Source organism: Ixodes scapularis, unplaced genomic scaffold, assembly GCF_016920785.2.
Source record: "Ixodes scapularis isolate PalLabHiFi unplaced genomic scaffold, ASM1692078v2 PGA_scaffold3__209_contigs__length_174095766, whole genome shotgun sequence".
Taxonomy (NCBI): Eukaryota; Metazoa; Arthropoda; class Arachnida; order Ixodida; family Ixodidae; genus Ixodes; species Ixodes scapularis.
In genome coordinates, this window is record NW_024609868.1 from 122,549,166 (window position 1) to 122,568,635 (window position 19,470).

Consider the following 19,470-nt stretch of genomic DNA (forward strand, 5'->3'; position numbering starts at 1 on the left):
ACCAAGTACCCAGTAGCAGAATTCTTTGAAATGTACTAGAGTACAATTTACTATGCCTGCAGTTAAGTTTCAGTCAGGCTGCAGCCTGTACATTGTCCTATGTTATTGATGCCTGTCCTGCCAGCCAAACGCAAAACCCAAATGAAAATAAAACTGATCTGTAAATGCTCGTAAAGCTTGTCAACACAACGTTTGTTTAGCTCTTGTTTGTTCGTCAGTATGAAATGTGGTCGAGGAACAAATGCGAAAATCACAGACGTATGGAACCTTTAGGAAGCCTAGAAACTTATCTTAGGTGTTATTGCAGCACCTGAACCATGTGCAAGGTCAATAGAGACTAGAAGGAAAATTTAAAAAAAAAAGGCTTGCCTAGGTTTTTTTTAGACATTACAATTTCCACTTTGTTAATTTTTTTTTTTTCTGGGAGCTATTGTTTAAAGTTGTTCCCATTTTCATTCCTTCATTCTCCAGCATTTCTTAATAAAACCAAAGCAGGTATGCTATTTTGAATTCTGCAAAACTGTAGGGAAATTTTTTTTTTAAACATGTATGAATTTATTGTTTTTAAAAGTAGTGGTTTAGGAGAGCCTGGATACTCCGAGCAAAGAAGCTAGATCTTGGCACCTTCGACATGCATTAAATGTGGTTTATCTCCCGTTTCCGATTTGTTAAAAGACCCTGCCTCCCACTATTCCCTAATGGCACTCATTGTTTCATCACAGGAATCCTCGAACTCAAATTTCGGACAGGTGACTCCACTTATTTGGAAAATAGTTGATTGAGCATGTTTGCAGTTTGGTGGTAAAAGCAGTGAAAGCTGAACTACCACCCTCCCAAGCAATTTTTTAGGCAATTCTATGGTGTCATTTGAGAAGGATGCATCTCTAAAAATTGCACATTAAAGTTTGCGATGTATCACTGTGTGACTGCAATGGCAGACTGGCATTCAAGTACTCGCAGTGCAAGCTTAGTGGAGATTTTTTTTTTTTTTTTTATACGGCGGCACTTGTGAGCAGCACCGCACGTGAATAGTAAGAGTTTTGTTTTGCAAGTGCCTTGATAGGGAAGAGGTGTGTTTCCATGGCTGGGGGGTGGAGGCAGCATTATCCGCCTTGCCAAGCTACAGAAAGACCCCGAAGATTTCACGCATGGTGATACCCGGAATTCAAGAATGCAGGCCGGCAGATACTGATTTCAATCTATTTCATGTTTGAGGAGCAATTTCAATGGGGAGATCATGGGATATTCAATAACGGAATGAAATGCTTCTACTAAGGTGGAATGCATATGCTCTGTTGCATTTCTTGGAGAAGTTTCATTTTGGAAGTATCTCTACCAGATCTTAGCCATTTGTTGTGATAGTTTTAGTATTTTGTTCAATCGCGGAGTCATTGAAGGAGTGCAGCGATCTTCATATTTCAGTAAATATCGCTTGAAACTGTTTTTTTATGTTAATATGTATCCTACAAAACATGCATTCTTATTTGTTTTCTCCAAATAGTAGCAGTCGCAGAAAAGAAAATTTGAGAAAAACGAGCAGCGTTTACTCCATCAACCCGCAGCCAAAACAGCGGCCACGTGTCATAGCTGTGACGCGATCAAATAGAGGACAAAAAGAAAAAAAAAATTTTGGTTGAGAAGTTTACGTTAGCTTATGACAATGTGGTCTGCTGAGTAAGTGTCAGAACATTTGCAAGTAGGAGCACAACGTTTTAAGATCTTTATTTTTGTATGCAAAATAGGAGTTACAAAAGTAATCTTTAGAAGGTGCAACCATTCGAATTTTCTGAAGGCTTCGCGATTTTCCATTTAAAAAAGGCGGAAGCATCGGCTTTTGGTAATGCAAAGTGAGAGATTTGCACGGCCGTGTGAGTGCTTCGGGATTTATTTTTTTTTTTTTGCTTTTTTTATTTTAGAAATTCACTTGATGCAGCATTTTCCGAATTTATGCAGTAATGTTTCCAGAAGGCAGTTTATTTTTTGCCAAGACACCAGATACTCCGATTTACTCAGCTTAGATGCCGTTGGTTCGCATAGCTAACAGGACACTTGCACCTTTGTAGCAAGGAGTCTTATGAAGTCACAGATCAAGCCTCAGTACATCTACTTTCTTTTTTTTTAAGTGCCCATATTAGTTTTTTTTTTAATTGCCCGGTCTTTACTCTTTTTGGTCTACTGTATATAGCATATCAAAATTACAAATAAGATGAAGGTGATGCTGAAAGCAACTTCCAAATTACGCCAGGTATTAAAAAACTCGCAGGTCGAGCAGGCAGTTAAAAAAACAAAACAAAAAAAAAAAAAACGGAGTATCCTCAAACATCTTGCAACCGGTTCGGAACGAGTTCTAGTGCCTAAGTTGTGCACATGTGGTATGTGCCCACCAGAATCTTGTACCCAACGTTGCGCAGTAACTTTGCTTGCACCCTTGACATTGCCACATCTGCAGTGATGTGACTGCTGCGCTATTTGAGCCAAACTGTCCCAAAGGGCTTACCTGCTACATCCTACTACATTTAGCCTAAATGTGAGGAACTTGTGCCAACATATTACACTGAAATTAATTTAACTTTATTAATACTGAAAATATAATGGCCCAGACCCCGCTACACGTCCGAATCGTAGGCTTGTGTGAATTTTCAGAACTTCTGATTTTAGCTGCAAATATTGTACTGTCCTATGTGATATCCCTGTCAGTGTCAAACACTGAGAGTAGAGGGAATTTTCGCAATATCTCTCATGTTCCTAGTCTGCTCTGGCATATAAGTTAGCTTTGTTGAGTGCGCCTCGCACTTGTGTACTGCAATGAAGCGGCAGCCGCGATCAAAGTAAGCATCGCAAATTCGCTTTTCTTGTTTCGCCGCAGTACATCCGAGTGCTAAAGGGAAAGCATTTTCTCAGAGCGTGACGTTAAACACTCAAGTGCCAGGTATGTCAACTTGGTGAGTGTTAATGTAACGGCTTTTAGTTGCAGCAAAAATTTCTGAATTAAACTGCGGCCATTATTTACCGGTCTTCAAGCAATAGGAACCGTGCGCATCTAATTCAAGCCCCGACCAGGGCGTCCCTAGCGGCAAACGGGTCCATTGCATCGGGAAGCTTCTGCCAGCCGCTGCGTTGGTTGTGTGTTGTAGTTAGGGATGTCGCGAACCACCCTAGGTTCGATTTCGAAAGGTTTCGATATTTGCGAAGCGAACTGAGGTTCGATATCGAAAAATTTCGATATTTTCGTACCGACCGAGGTTCGAATTCGAAAAATTCGCAACTTTTGACCACAGAAAAGTTTCGAATTCGAAAATTTCGAAGCTTTCACGGTTTCTAAAATTTCGAATTCGAATATTTCGAATATTCGAATTCGAAATTCGAAATATTCGAAATCCTCTTTCCTCCCTTTCAGCAAGGGGGAGAAAGCCTCTTTCTCCCCCTTGCAGGTATTTCAGACTGTTAAAGAAAACAATACGGGGAAAGAGAGCGTGGTCGAGCTTATTTTAATCTGAAATTATTTATGCATATGTATAGCTACTGTCGCTCTTCACTGCATAAAAGGTTGCGTAGATGGTCACTGTTAGAAACTCGTTGTCAGAAGGCACTACTCGTCACATGCTTAGTGGTTCGGAAGTTCAAAGCTGTCTTTTCGACCTAAATACCTGTGCCGATAGCAAAAAAAAAAAAAAAAAAAAAAAAAAAAAAAAAAAAATAAATGTGGGAATAAAAAGCAGGAGAAAAAAAAACAATCAAGAATTCGTCGGAAGTGTTCTAATCTTGCATATTCAGAGGTTCAGAACTTCGAAACAAGTTTCTTTTACCAAAATGTGTACAGGCTACAAGAAACACGTCCCAGGAACGTGAAGCGAAAAAAAAAAAAAGTTTTCTTTTAATGACGTGCTGAACTTGAACACTATTAGAAATCTTCTCCCATGAGTTAATTTATTCCTTAACGTGAAAAAAACAATAAATATATTATTTTGTATTGTGCAGATGGCAATGATATGTACTGTCTGTGGTGATAATTTAAATGCGATACCTCAAACAACTTAGACGAAAATAAATATCAAGTTTAGGTCATAATTGCATACAGATACATGTTTGACATTTCTTCGAAACTCATGTTGAATAACAATAATCACATCTTAAGACGGCACTTACCTAGGCTATACATAGATCATTCTTAAACAAGTATAACATATCCACCATAAATAGTTCCGGCTGCAGCGTGCTTCAAATCTGGCACAAACGATAATCGTCAAAAACCCGTCGTCCTTCCTCGCCCCTTCGGGGATTTATTTCTTTAAACCTAAGCATGCCAGAACATTGAAATAAACGACATTGTCTTTCGTAAGGAACGCAGCACCGCGTGTAAAAGTTCGAGAAAAAAAATTACGAATGTACCCCACTGCTTGAAATTAAATGAAACCGTCCGCCGGTCTTTCGAAGTTCGACGAACGTCGAACTTTTACCCTAAAAGTTCGAAGTTCGTCGACCTTCTGACTTTTCAGAATTCGAAAGTTCGAAACTTTTCGAATTCTCTTGATAAATAAGTTCGAAAGTTCGATATTCATCGAATTTTTTGGTCAGCCAAGTTCGAAAGTTCGACAAGCATCGAACCTTGCAGCGCAAGAAGTTCGAAAGTTCGAAAAATATCGAATTTTTTAGCTTAATAAGTTCGACGGTTCGAAAAGCGTCGAACTTCTTAGCTTAACAATTTCGAAAATTCGACCTCCGTCGAATTTTACGATATAGAGAATTCGAAAAATCGAAATCTTTCGAACCTTTCGAACCGCTTGATTCGATCATCGAAACTTCGATTCGAAAAAAGTTCGCGGCATCCCTAGTTGTAGTGGGTTAGCGCTGTAATTTCTGAGATGGCTATTCCGCACCAAGAAAGCCGTAACAATTGCTGCGTGGTCGGCTGCAACAGTACGTCGAAGATCGCGCACGGCACGAAGTACTACATCGTCCCTTCGGAGCCGTACGAGGCGGAGTACTGCGCGGCCTGGGTGCGACTTGTGCGTCCATACAGGTTAGTGGCGTTTCTTACCTTCCAGTTCGCGCTTTGTTTAAGCTGCTCACGAATAATACAATTAACTTTTTTTCTATTCTAGCGACGATGCGACAGCATCGACACCGACGGCAAACTCTAAAGTATGCGGCAAATACTTCACCGGAATCGAGAAGCGGAATGCGGTCGCCATTCTAAGCCTACCCTGGATGTTTCCATCAGCCTACAGAAGATAGTAGTGGGAATCGCGGAACGGCGCTAAAAAAAATCGCCCAGTTATTGTCAAGCTGATTCAAAAATAAACGTCCATAATTACCACAGTCCACTCAACGCCAACTGCATTTTTTTGCGGGCGCGCTTAATTTTGTTAGCGGAGTACGGCGCGCCGTGACATCCACTTGTCCGTCGAAACGGACCTTCTTCACGTCGTACACGCGGCCAGATTCACGAACGAGTTTTCCCTTTTTCATATTGGTACCACGGAAGAAGCTTTCTGGATTCGTAACCGCCTTAAACCCCGTCGTAACCACCCCGGGAACACTGTCCGCTGTGCTGCTCATCACCATTGCTTCCCCCCGATGATTCTGCACCGGCTACCGAAGAAGCTTTCCGGATTCGTAATCGCCCACTGTCCTCTGTTACGTTCGGTGCTATTACTTCCCGATGATTCTGCGCCGACGGGCCGAAGGAACTTTCCGAATTCGTAACTGCCTTAAATTCCTCCGTAATCACGACGGGGACACTGTCTGCCGTGCTGTTCGTCGCCATTGCTCCCCGATGCTCCTGCGGCGGCCACCGCTAGGTCGCGGCGAACAATAGGCGACCGCCGCGACACGGCCGGCTTGCTCGCTTCCTATAGGGCGCCCGTTTGTTTGAAGACCGGTGGCTTCGCTGCGTTTCCATAGGAGTTAAAGGGCAACTCCGCTTCATTTTTGGTTTTGAAAAAACAATGCAGCCCTCTTCAGTATCGCCTAGGAAGACCACACGTGAAATCTTACGACGCAGTTCTGTCTAAATGTTTCTTAAACGGTTCGGCAAACTTCGCAACTCGCCAAGTTGCCGAAATCGGCTGACTTGAGCGGGCGAATTCAGGCGCAACCAACAGCGCAGTCAAGGCTACGGCATGGGCGGAGCCAACATTGAGCTAAACGCCATCTACATGGTCCCCTTTTGCTTGTTTTCACTTCTCCGGGTGAGCGTAGCGCATGACGTCAGCAACGTTGCCTCTCGGCGCTTAGCGGTGTCCACGTGATTGGCGACGCGCCTGCGCGGCGCGTTTCTTGGGAGCCGTCTGGCCGCCCGCCGCGGTCCCGCCGTCTTCCGCGTCACAACCGCCGTCGTCGTCTCACCGATTGTGATTATTGTCTCTCGGAGTTTCGTCCACACTACGGACACCACGTGCGCGCACACTTATGCCGCAGTTGTGCAGACGTCGTCGAATGCCGTAGACACCAAAACGTGGCGAAGAGTGCGGTGCAGATGACACTCGCGCCTGCCACACGCCCGCTCCAATCCCGCCCGTCGTGGGGCCGAGGATCACGTGACATCTCGTACCACGTGATGGCCATGTACTTGGCGACCCGAGGCCAATGTTGCCGGGCGGAGCCGAAGTTTCGGTTTCGATTTCCGCTCGTGTTTAAAATCAGATTTAAAAATATATATCCCATTTTTCGCGAAGCAAACGACGTAGTGTGTTTTACTAGGGCTTTTTAATTCGAAATCAATCATTATCCCGAAATCTTCGGAATTGAGCGGAGTCGCCCTTTAAGCCTTTTTCGTTTTTTTCAAGTAAGTTTGAAAATTTTATATATAAAAAGATTGCACCACCTGTAGGCAACGCTGCACAAAATCGTTAGCGCGATAGGTTACGGAATTTTCCGGTCGATTTAAAGAGCCTGGCCGCTATTTGTGACGCCCGGTATTCGGTTCACATTTTATTTCGTACCTGAAATGACCATTCACAGCAGTCCATACTGTACTTCATCGGTCAGCATCTTGTTGCCATGGGTAGTGCTTTTATGTGCGATTAAACAGCTAGTTCTGTGTTTGAGGAAATCAAACCTGCTGTTGCACGGAAGTGCAAAGCATTCGCATTTTTTCGTTGGATAGGCCAACACACGAATCTTACCATATAATATTCGCAGTGGCAGGAATAAAAATTAAGTGTGCTTATGGTCCAAAAGTAGTTTTTGCTAATGCGTAATGGACGTTTGGCTGCTCCAAAAGAGGCTATAAAATGCCTCGGGGTCAATCGCATCGTGGCATCTGTCGTCACTTCTTTTCAGTGTAGCCACAAGATACTTTTAGCTTTAAAAAGCAATAAAAAACAAACAAAAAAATCCATAACTTCGTAAAAATATTTTGACTTATACAAATTGCTAATTCAGCCATTTATGCTTTAATCTTTTGATGATTTGGGTAATAAAAACTTTCAGCCTTTCCACTCTGGTGCTATGGTGGGAATGAAGTAATGGCCGGCCGCAAGTCGGCAAGCCAGTGCCGAAAGGCTGGAAAGGTTGCCGCCATCTATGAGCGACGGCGGCAACCAGAGTGTTGTGTCAACATTTCTTTGCGGACGGACACGATCCTGGGGAAACTAGCCCTTAACAGCTCCACTGTAATAGCGAGTTCGTTTCACACGCACTGGCACCGTTCGAGTTCCCTCCCAGAATGCATCGCACTCACAGAGTGTTGCACGGAAAACTGGACTCAAACGAACTCGCCAAATGCACCGAGTGCAGAAGACTGATGCTGCCGCCATCTATGTCGTAGAAAAGGTACCGACTTCAAACCGAAACTAGCGGATTTCTCTTCGGAGTGATGCGTGGGACTGCGAGAATGCAGTCGCTACCAACGTTTATCTACAAACATTGGTCGCTGCAACCTGTAGTTTATAGTTGCGATGACTTTAAGCAGCTCGGCTGCCGGAGAGATAGTTAAGACGGTGTAAATTTCCGCAACCAGCTGCCTACAAAGCATTTGGTTGCGATCTTTCAATTCCTATAACCGTTTACACTGAAGAAAACTGAAGATGCTGTCCGAGCAGAAGCTTGATCCGTTTGAGCATGGTATTATGCGGGAACCACTGAAAGGGTATGGCTCAAAACTAGCCTGTTGGAATATCCAGCAAAACTGGGACTTTCGATTTGGATCGTCATTAAAGGTGGATTAGATATTAGCCTTGGTGAGGGCGTCGAGAACGAGAGCTTTCTCGAACAAAATACGACGGGGCAAGTTAGCTGACGTAGGTAAATGTAGAACATGATGATGTTGCCCAATCCTCGGGTAAGGTCACCATCTTTAGCTTTTGTCTGATGCTTATTGGGCAGTCGGCGGTTTCTGCTGGGGGAGTTTTGTCGACAAATCTTAAATTTTTCACCCACACACGGATGGTGATAGACATCTCGGGGGCCGCTGTTGCGTTTGTTCTGAGCATTTCTTTACACACTGGTACATTTCAGCATTTTTACGGCAACAGAGCGATTTAAAACCTGCAAATAAATCACGGGTTGTCAATTGCTTCCTTCGTGAAATAGCAGACGCTCACAATTCAAGCTCGCGTTTGATTTCGTTGCCCGAGGGACGCGATTTCTATCAGAAAATCTACTTTTTTTTTTTTCCCCTTTTGGTTTTGCGACACATCGCAGCAGACGAACCCTCGTCGTCTGCTCCCGCTCCTCACTGGCCCCGCCGGAGCGAGGCATGACGGGATTGCATTTTAGCGCACTCCCGATTTTCTCGGTGCAGCGAGTGCATGCACGCGTGGGGTGCCAGCGCTGAAACGAACTCAAAGAGTGCAACCACTCGTGGAGTGCCGGCCGAAACGAACCCGTTCCACGCTGCGAGTAGGCACGCGTGGGCACGAGTGCCGTGAAACGAACTCGCTATAAAAAAGAAGCGACCGGCGTGCGCGAACTATAAGGGGCGCTTTTCTAGCTATCGTCGACATCATCGTTTGTGACGTAGCGAGTAGGACAGAGAGCAGATGGCGGATTTTCTTTGGTGGAGTGATACTTATGGTATGACATTTTATCATAGCTTGAATACTAGTGATCGTGCCAATCAAACACTTTTGGTGTTTAAACGTCAAAGCTCCGGAATGCTGGTATACTGTTTCTTATAACAGTACGAAGGCGCTGGATAATGAAGCAATAATATCCAGCATTTTACCGCAATGTAACTACGACGGTGAACACGGTATAATTTTTATTATCTCAACTAGAAGAAAGCTACAAAGTAATGGTTAGGCTGAAAATGAGCAGGCCAAACTTGAGAACTTCTCTCGTGTGTAGTAAGCGCTTTAAAGAGCGACTTCGTGCATTAGTTCCACAGTTATTTGTGATTGCTAGTTTCTTAATAGTTCCAAGTTGATTTCCTTGTGCACTTTGTTAACTAACCAGTAAACAATTATTTTTTCCGAAACAAGTGGCTGGAACAGGCTGTGGCGGACTCCCGGAGCCACTTCAACCATGTGCCTGTTTTCTTTCCCGGTCGACGAGAAAAGTACGGAACCACCTCCGCGGTCGAAACCCGTAATATCTAATAAGTCGGTTACACTTGAGCGTCCCAAATATGAGTTAAATGTCTAGCTGCTATATATTACGAACGTTTGTGTTTTTTTTTTATCGAACCCCGAATAATTGTGCAAAATGTGTAGTGCGCTTCTCGCGGAGAGCATTGGACTTTATAATAATTACAGCGGAGCTGTTAAGGGCTAGTTTCCCCAGGATCGCGTCCACCAGCAAAGAAATGATGACACCGAACTCTGGGCAGCTACCGCCATCCATGAGCGACGGCGGCAACCAGACAACTGGTTGCCGCCGTCGCTCATAGATGTCGCAACCTTTCTTCGGAGGAAGAACAGCAGGAGCGGAACGAGGCGGCGATGTGCGCAGCAGCCCGAATGCTGCGCGAATGGTTTCACAACCACCGCGAGGCCGCTATCGCCTAAAGTTCCACTGCGTCTAGTGCTTCAGATTTCCTTGTGAAAGAAGAGCAGATCGCTCGCCTGGAAGGCCACCGCCCAGAACAGAAACTACAGCTCCGCTGCTCTTCCTCCTTCACCAGAGTGGAAAGGCTGAAAGGTTTTTAACGAAAATTGGAGAAAATCAAACTAACTGCGGAGCGCAAGTTCATCTGCTCTCTGCACAGGGGTTGCGATGATGTCAGAACTCCAAGTTCTTATTGGCTTATTAAACAAAAATAATAGTGGGTACATTTTAAGGACTCTAGCATTGTTGTAGAATGGGCACCCCCCTTCCATTCCAATTCCATTCCGAGGAATTAGAGTTTCCGACAACACAATTCCTTTCAACTCCTCTGAATGGAGACAGTGGGCTCATTCCTATTCCTGGAATGCCTGAACACCATTTCATTCCTGTAATTCTTAAAGGTGAAAAAATGGCCACTGACAGCCACATTGCGTTACTGAAAAAGAAAGAAGGCAGCATGAATTCTGCTAACGTTAGCAAACGCGGAGACGACTGCAAAAGTATGCAAAAACATGATCAAAGCACTCATTCTGCTAAGCCGAAGGGTGGTCGCATAAAGAGCTTCGTGGCAACCTCTTGTCACTACAGACATCGATCGCGCGATCAAGCATAAAAGGCTTACGATTACCAACAGACGCCGAAATATAAGACAACCCTTTTTCTTCGCGAACAGACCGCGTATACCCTCTACAGATACATGGTTATACTTCGTTTCAGCTTCGGTCCGAGCGCGGCCGATGTTATGAGCCGAAGGGCCAGTCAAACAGCGAAACAGGCACAACGTCATGGCGTGCTCTCTGCAGTTGATAGGACCAGCCGATATTCGCCGTGTCTCTGTGCGTGCTCCTCCGCCGGCTAGTCTTTTAGGCACAGAGAGCACGCCATGACGCTGAGTTTTTTGCGCTGTTTGATTGGCCCTTTGGCTCATAACATCGGCCGCGCTCGGACCGAAGCTGAAACGAAGTATAGCGTGTTGTTTGTTTAAGGTGCAACCCCACCGTACAGGACGTTTTGGTGCTTTTTTGACGGCTTATAACTTTCTTTCTATGTAACTTACAGTTATAAAGTTAATGTCAAATTAAAGAGCTGTTTTTCGACAATGTTTTAATGTCTCAAAATTACGATTACTTTTAGTTGTTAGTTAATAATTTATCTTTTAATAGACCGCAGTCTCTATTGTTGAAAAAATTATTTCTCGAGTTTTAACGTCCCATTGTCCACGATAATTTACGTGAGAGTTTGGTTGCATGTAATAAATTAAAAAAAGTAAGCAACGAGCTGTACAGATAGTGTATATTTTAATATAAAAAATGAAGTTTAAAATGGTATCATTTTAAGGCGCGATAAAAACGGAATCACGTTAGCTAATCAAAATAACGAGACATTAAATTATGAAGCATCCTTCAATATTACATTTTCCAGAACTTCCATATTGACATATTACACGTTAAAATGTTATAAGACCTCAAACTTTTCCCATTCAGTTACGGCAAATTGTAGTTTCTTAATGTAAAGTACAGATGGCGACACGCGTTCAAGAACAGCTTGATGTGCGTCTTCCGTCGTGTGCCGCTTGGAACGCCACGTGAAAGACAGAAAAATCACCAGATGTCAGATGCCTGGATGCCCGCAGTGAGCGAGCCAGAGATGTCAGAAACACAGCGCGAGGCTGCGGGTGCACCACAGCTACTTTTGCGCGCGTTCTACTGTGCGTCGGTACGCATTCCCGACGCGATCCAAATGAAATGGGCGCCATGAAAGGCCGCTCTGCCATTTCAGATTCCGCCACGTATGCAAAAATATTTTAATGGTTTTATCACATGGAAACACCATTTTCGCAATCAAACTATGCTTGTCGGAATGGTTTGACTATATTTTGTTTCAAAAACCACCTCGGTGGCTCTTAAGTGGCAATGATATTAAAACAAAACACAAAGCATTAAATCGTCTCAGTGTCTCTGAGCCAACGCGCTGGCCCATAAATCTATATTTGTTGGGTTGAAATATCGGCCGAGGTGCCCGCAATCCGACGGAGGACAATCTGAGATTTCGGTTGCACGTCAAAAGATCTCCAATTAGTCAAAATAAAGCCACAATTTTTTTTATTGGGGTGTGTTAAGTGATTTTTGTTGGTTTGTCTTGTGAAACCCTAAGATCTGAATATTTGCTTTGCTTTACCTTAGTTCGGAACGCAGCCAACGCTACGGGCTGATAAAGCCGCTGAAGCAGCGCCAAGAGCGCAAGGTCAAGCTGTTTGTTTTCTTTCTATGCCTATGCGGTCGGGCTAAACTAGAACAACTAAGTAAGTTACGCTTCATAGACATCTTGGTGCTTAAAATAATGGTTGTCAGTTATCTGAAGCTTTTGAAATCACAGGAAACGTCTTTCCGTCCTCCACAAATGTTTAAACAGTTCGCGACAAAGCAAAGCAATATTACGCGAGCTGCCTGACACCGAAACTTTTGAATCATGACGATCGGCAGTTGCGTTTGATTGGTTACTAACCACCAAGGTGGCGGCACCCACAATAATTTTTGGGGAAAAAGTGCCGATACTCTAAGCATAGTACATTTGGTTTAGCTCACAGGCTAAACCTAGAGCCACTCTAGCTAATAGCGAGTTCGTTTCACACGCACTGGCACCGTTCGAGTTCTCTCCCAGAATGCATCGCATTCACAGAGTGTTGCCAGGTGTTGCACGGAAAACTGGACTCAAACGAACTCGCCAAATGCACCGAGTGCAGAAGACTGATGCTGGCGCCATCTATGTTGTAGAAAAGGTACCGGCTTCAAACCGAAACTAGCGCCTTTCTGTTCGGAGTGATGCGTGGGAATGCGGGAATGCAGTCGCAACCAACGTTTATCTACAAACGTTGGTCGCTGCATGCAACCTGTAGTTTATAGTTGCGATGACTTCAAGCAGCTAGGCTGCCGTAGAGATAATTACAGACGGCGTAAATTTCCGCAACCAGCTGTCTACAAAGCAGCTGGTTGCGATCTTTCAATTCTTATAACCGTTTACACTGAAGAAAACTGATGATGCTGTCCGAGCAGAAGCTTGATCCGTTTGAGCATGGTATTACGCGTGAACCACTGAAAGGGTACGGCTAAAACTAGCCTGTTGGAATATCCAGCAAAACTGGGACTTTCGATTTGGATCGGCATTATAGGTGGATTAGATATTAGCCTTGGTGAGGGCGTCGAGAACGAGAGCTTTCTCGAACAAAATACGACGGGGCAAGTTAGCTGACGTAGGTAAATGTTAAACATGATGATGTTGCCCAATCCTCGGGTGAAGTCTCCATCTTTAGCTTTCTCTGATGCTCATTTGGCAGTCAGAGGTTTCCGCTGGGGGAGCTTTGTCGACAAATGTTAAATTTTTCACCCGTACACGGATGGTGATAGACATCTCGGGGGCCGCTGTTGCGTTTGTTCTGAGCATTTCTTTACACACTAGTATATTTCAGCGTTTGTACGGCAACAGAGCAATTTAAAACCTGCAAATAAATCACGGGTTGTCAATTGACTCCGTAAGTGTGACGTCATGGGTCCAAACAAACCGTTGCTAGGGTCGTTGTTATGGACAAATACATGTAGCTAGGTTTCGCTACGAAAACCCGACCGTTCAAAAATCAGGAGTAGGATTTGAACTTCTCAAAATCACAGATATAGAAAGCTTGAATGTCATATATGTTTCGACAGAAGTGTGCCGGTAATCGCTGGTTTCTGATATATTTACGACTGCTACTTCCGGTCCTCAAGATGCCTGCAGCAGACGACAAATGCAAGAAGTATATACTTCTTGCATTTGTCGTATGCCGTCTGCCACACGCCCGCCGGCCAAGCCGGCGCCGGCGTCTGAATCGTGTGAATAAAGACGATATCCTGATATTGCATCTGTTTGAAATATAATGAGTTTCAGACGCTTATAAGAATTCATAGTGGGGTGCGATGCACATTAAGGTTTATCGAAAGTCCGGGAGTCGATCGAGTTGATGGGCTGCTAGAAGATCGCATTGCACCCGTGAGAAAAACACTTCAGTCGATCGGTCTAGATCCCAAATTTTGTTCGCGGACTCGGCTATGGGAGGGTGCTTCGTACCTGGTTGTAACCATCGCGTAGAGAAAGAATCTTGCAGTTTCTTCAAATTTCCGCAAGACCCCAAAGCACGAAAAAACTGGATAAAAAAAAACAACAACAACAACAACATAAGGTGACTTTATGGCAGATTGTACTCGCATCGCGGGTTCGATAGAGATCTACACCAAAAGAGCACATCCACAAAATTTGATGTACACCAAGGGAAAAAAGATACTGCGAAATGGTGATAGATATGCAATTGTTTAATAACCTGACAACCTCAATTATAATAATAACAAACGACTTACCTCGACGGCGTACGATTTGTTTCTCATGCCGGCCTGCACTACGCCGGTAATGCACTTCGGGTCGTCGTCGTAACTGATCTGCATGGCGTGGTTTGATTTTACGGAATTTTCATCCCTCTGAACTAAGCTGGGTTTTTCACAGAAAAAACGCACATTGCGGAGACCTCTACGGCCATGGCGATGCACTTGTTTTTGTCGCTCGTTTACTGACGCAGTTCAATGAAGACGCCCGCTGCAACAGAGGACAGCGAACCTATCGTGTCGTCTGCTACCAAAGCCAAATTGAGTGTAATACTTCTGAAGTGGCTTTCATCGTTGCAATACGACACTGAGACGACAAGAACATCTTCGCAACTAGATATCAAGAAGTTAGGTGGCTTACAAAAAATTATTTACTTACTTGTAAGCAAAAGTCTAGCCTCAGGTGGAGTCTCCATGCATTAGTCCATAGCAACGTCCCTAGCAACGGTTTGTTTGGACCCAGACGCCATGTTCTGACGTCATCACTTACAGGGTCAATTGCTTCCTTCGTGAAATAGCAGACGCTCACAATTCAAGCTCGTGTTTGATTTCGTTGCCCGCGGGACGCAATTTCTATCAGAAAATCTACCTTTTTTTTTTCATTTGGTTCCGCGACACATCGTAGCAGACGAACCCTCGTCGTCTGCTCCCGCTCCTCGCCGGCCCCACCGGAGCGAGGCATGACGGGATTGCATTTTGGCGCACTCCCGATTTTCTCGGTGCAGCGAGTGCATGCACGCGTGGGGTGTCAGCGCTGAAACGAACTCGGAGAGTGCAACCACTCGTGGAGTGCTGGCCGAAACGAACCCGTTCCACGCTGCGAGTGGGCACGCGTGGGCACGAGTGCCGTGAAACGAACTCGCTATAAACCAAGTGCGGCGGCGGACCGTTGGCGAGGCGCCATCTGACGCCTGCATTTTTAACGTTTCCGGTTCCGGCTTTCCGGCGCGCGCTTGAACATGGCTCCCGTCCCGTCGAAACATCGAAAAAGTGTTTGGTCGACCACGACTTCGATGAAATAAGTGCGCAGAGACGGCGGCAACAGCGAGAGCTTGTATTTATGCTGCACGCTGTTGGTGCGGCGATTAAAGGTACGCCGAACGCCTTCTGAATTACCAAAAGCCTTAAAGAATGACATGAAGAACTTCGACAAGCATTTGAAGGATGTATGCATACCTTTCTACACCAGCACCATGCTTTTTTTTTATTTTCCACGATGACGGAACGACTACACGAGCTGCCAAGCGATCGCCGTCGAAGTATCCACGCATCCAAGCAGGCGCGACTTGCGCGACTTGCGCGTCCGACGGAGTCCCTAAAGACTTCGGCGCAAGTAGGAACGACGCCGAGAGCTCCGAGCACTGCATGGTAGTGCAGAACGAGCAGCTCCTACCCACGACCGGCCTACCTCGGTGCCGTTCCTGGCTAGGCCGGAGCCTTTCGGCCGCGGGGTTCGGTTGGTGCGGTCGCGGTCGGCGAAGTTTGGCGAGGCCACGGCGAGGCGAGCGCGGTGGCATCATCGGAGCGTTCGGAAGCGAACTCGCTCGCCACGGATTGCGCACACCCGACGCCTCTGGTCCAGAGTGGCCCGGCGGCCCGGTCCGGAGTGTCCGGAGCCCAAAACGCGAGGGTTTTGATGATTCTTCCGTCTCGTGCGAGACCACCGCACCACCGTGTGGAACCGGTGAAACCACGACCGCCACGACCACCGTGCAAAATCACCGCGAGTAACCGCGAGACTGGCCGCGAGAGCGGAAACGCCGTCATCTCACCGGAAACCGACCTGTTCGAGCTCTCGCGCACCACCTCCGACGACGGAGCTCGCGGAGCGCGCTCCGCCACCGTGCACCGGAAGTGAGACGATGTCGTTTAGTTTAGCTCGAGTGCACTCTGACCGCTGGAGCGCGCTCGAGCGCGTTAACTTACCGCGCCCAATGCTCGAGCGCGAGCTCCGTTCAAAGCGCGGAGCTCACGCTTCGGAACCCAACGTTGGCGGAACTAGCGCCACTAAATAAGCTCATTTAGTGGCCCTAGGTGGAACGTGTAGGGACTAAATCCCCTCGATGTGTTTGCGTTGGTCTTTCAAATAACCTCAAATGTGCCAGTGCACGAGGCCCGTGTCTCAAGTGGCCCTTAGAGGCAAATGGCGGCGCAGCACTAAAATGACTGGCCCTTGAAAGCGAATGGCGGCGGAGCACCCGCTCGTAGCACGTCTCTTGCGCGTTTCCCCAACAATGGTTGGCGGTACTTGTAAAAAACGCCTTTATCAAGGGGCTTTAGCAGGGACCCTGGGTTCAGTCGACCATCTGCATCCTACCGTCGTGCGATCGTGTACCACATATACTGCGTAATGCACGTTAAAGACCCCGAGCTAACAGTTGTAGTGCACGTTTTATAACCTTCAACGGGTAACAATGTCGACCTACGAAACTGCTGCTCTCTAAAAAACTAACTAGTTTTGAATGTGTCGTTACATTGCATTTTTAATGTGTGTTCGCTTGTTCGCGTTTTTTTTTTTTTTGTCTACATTTTTGATTATTGGGCCCTTACTTATGATGAACCAGACTATAGGTGTCGGACTTCTGGAAAAAATATTATATATCTAAGAAAATGGCACGTGAACGCAACAGACAAAAAAAAAAAAACAAAAAAAAAAACACATAGGCGCACTTAATAAAAATAATTAAAATAATAGAATTGATTATAATTGTGTTTTTAAAGGTTTGAGCGTACCAAGAGCTGTAAAAACGAACTCGATGCTTTGGATGGTGCGTTTGTTCACTGGAAGTATAGTTCAGGGCAGTATGCTCGCACTTGTATGTTCCGCTTCGCTCGCAGGGTAAAACCAAATACTTTACTGGTAATGTATTTAGTGAAATAAAGCTTATCTTCTGTATTTGTGCAATGCCCTCAGTTTTCGCGTGACTACACGCTTGTTTATCATCATTTATTTTCGTTTCCCACTGCAATTCAGTTCGTGTTCTTTTGTGTGCTACATGCCACATCATGCCACAAAAAAAAAAAAACAGTTTTTTTTTTATTTCAAAAATAAACTACGCATCGTTTAACGCTCATTTTCCGCCAAAAGGTAGCGCTAGGTTACAACCAGATGCCAAAGTTTCATCCCGAACGGACACCTTATTCAAAAGTAATAAGTGATTTTCTGAAAATTTCAATGGGAAAATGGAGCCAATTTTTGCCCGTTTTCGGTTTCTGATGATATAGAGCCCCATGTATTCGAAAGCTCCGTCGGCCGCCAATTTCCCAATGAACGTTTCAGAACATAACTTAAATTTTGAATAAAGTATCGGATCGGGCTGAACTTTGGCATCTGGTTGTGACCTCGCTGCCTTCGGGCGGAAAATGAGCGTTCGGCGATGCCTAGTTTATTCCTGCGGTAAAAAAACAGACCCTGTATTTTTTTTTTTGTAACATCCCGTACTATGCTTAAACTGTGGAAAAGCTATCCACAGACCAGGAATCTTTGCCTGGCCAGTCATTGCATTCATCATTGAATTCGTTAATTATTATAATAACGAATTAATGATAAATAATTATTATCATTTATTGCTGTGAGTTAATTTTTAACCTCGGCATTTTTTTTATTATGACTCCCGCACCAGCCCTATTTTGGGTTTACCAAACTCAACATCTAAACCTGAGTGTCATTTTTTTTTTTCCAGACTCGTGGTTTTGGTCAAAATGAACACCCAGCTACCTAAGTGAGGCTCCTAACCACCCAAAAATAGTTTATTTTTTTTATTTTTTAGGTGGTTAATTCCTTAGGCTAGAATTTTGGACACCCAAGTCTATTCCGTCAACTCGTTTTCCTGGAAATCCACAAAGAGCCAAACACATGCACGACAAAAGCGCCGGCCCGTCATATTGCCGCCCGCCGAGCCGAGAAAGCAACGCTCAGTCACGGACGTCTAGAAGTTTTGCGTTCATTTTTTCACCAGGCGTAACTTTCGCCCTGTTTTCTTGTTCTCGAAAGTGCCAGTTCATCCTCGCCCCGAGCGCGTGACGCTCGAACCTTCTTTGCCGAACTTTCGAAATGGTGACGCACTGTAGATAAGCAGCTACCAGCGACCTTGTCGAGTCACTCTCGCTCTCGCTCTCTGTTACGCTGCCGAATCGCCGCCTGCTTTTCTGCTACCTCGATGCTCTTTCCTTATTTTTTTCTTGTTTGGCACAAGTTCGCCGATTAAGCCTTTATTTTTCAGTTCACTATTCGTCCTCTTGTCACCTTCATTCGTGTCAACATAAATCTGATCATGTTGAAATATGTGTAATTGGCCTCTGAAATCTCCGGTAACGGCGCACAGGCAATTTTATACATTTCAATGCGTCGGTGGTTTGGTTGTGCATGTGTCTCGCCATTTGGCTCAGGACGATTTTCGCGTTTTGTTCTGCCCACATTTGCTAGAGACGTGAGCTCGGAGCGTAGGCAACTGGCCCCCTTGCACGAGAACTGGCGCAGCTGTGCGCGTTCCAAAGAAAGCTCGTGCAGAGAAAAACAAGCAAGGGACCAGGGATGTCAAAATCAGGACATAGAAAAATACCCCGCTGTATCGAAGCGCCACCACACACGATTTCTCGAATTGATGAACAGGCTTGGAAGGCGATTCCACCGCCATCTGTTGGTTCAGAATCGCACTAACCAAGGGTGGGGTTGCACCCTAAGAAGGCCTTAAAAATGTTTAGTTCGTGCGCTCGTGCTCTCTGCTTTGAATACTTCGCAACAGCACCGCTAGTGCACTGTTAGAAGCGATGCCGCGTGTACCTGCCTAAAATCTCCATGCATCGCGGCAAGAAAAAAAAAAAAAAGAAAAAAAAAAACACTGACAAAGTGCAATCGGTATACGGCGCCAGCAGAAGTGACTTAGCACCATATTACAGAACCTGTCTTAAACGTCAACTTTTACGGTTGCTGTACATTCAATCGATTTTTTTTTTTGTGTTCCATTGAAACACTAGAAGATCGGCTGTGTCGAACCGTTCATTGTTTCGGTTCGGTTCAGGTTCGGGTTGCTTTGCATTTTGTTCCGGTTCGGTTCTGGTTCAGGGACGC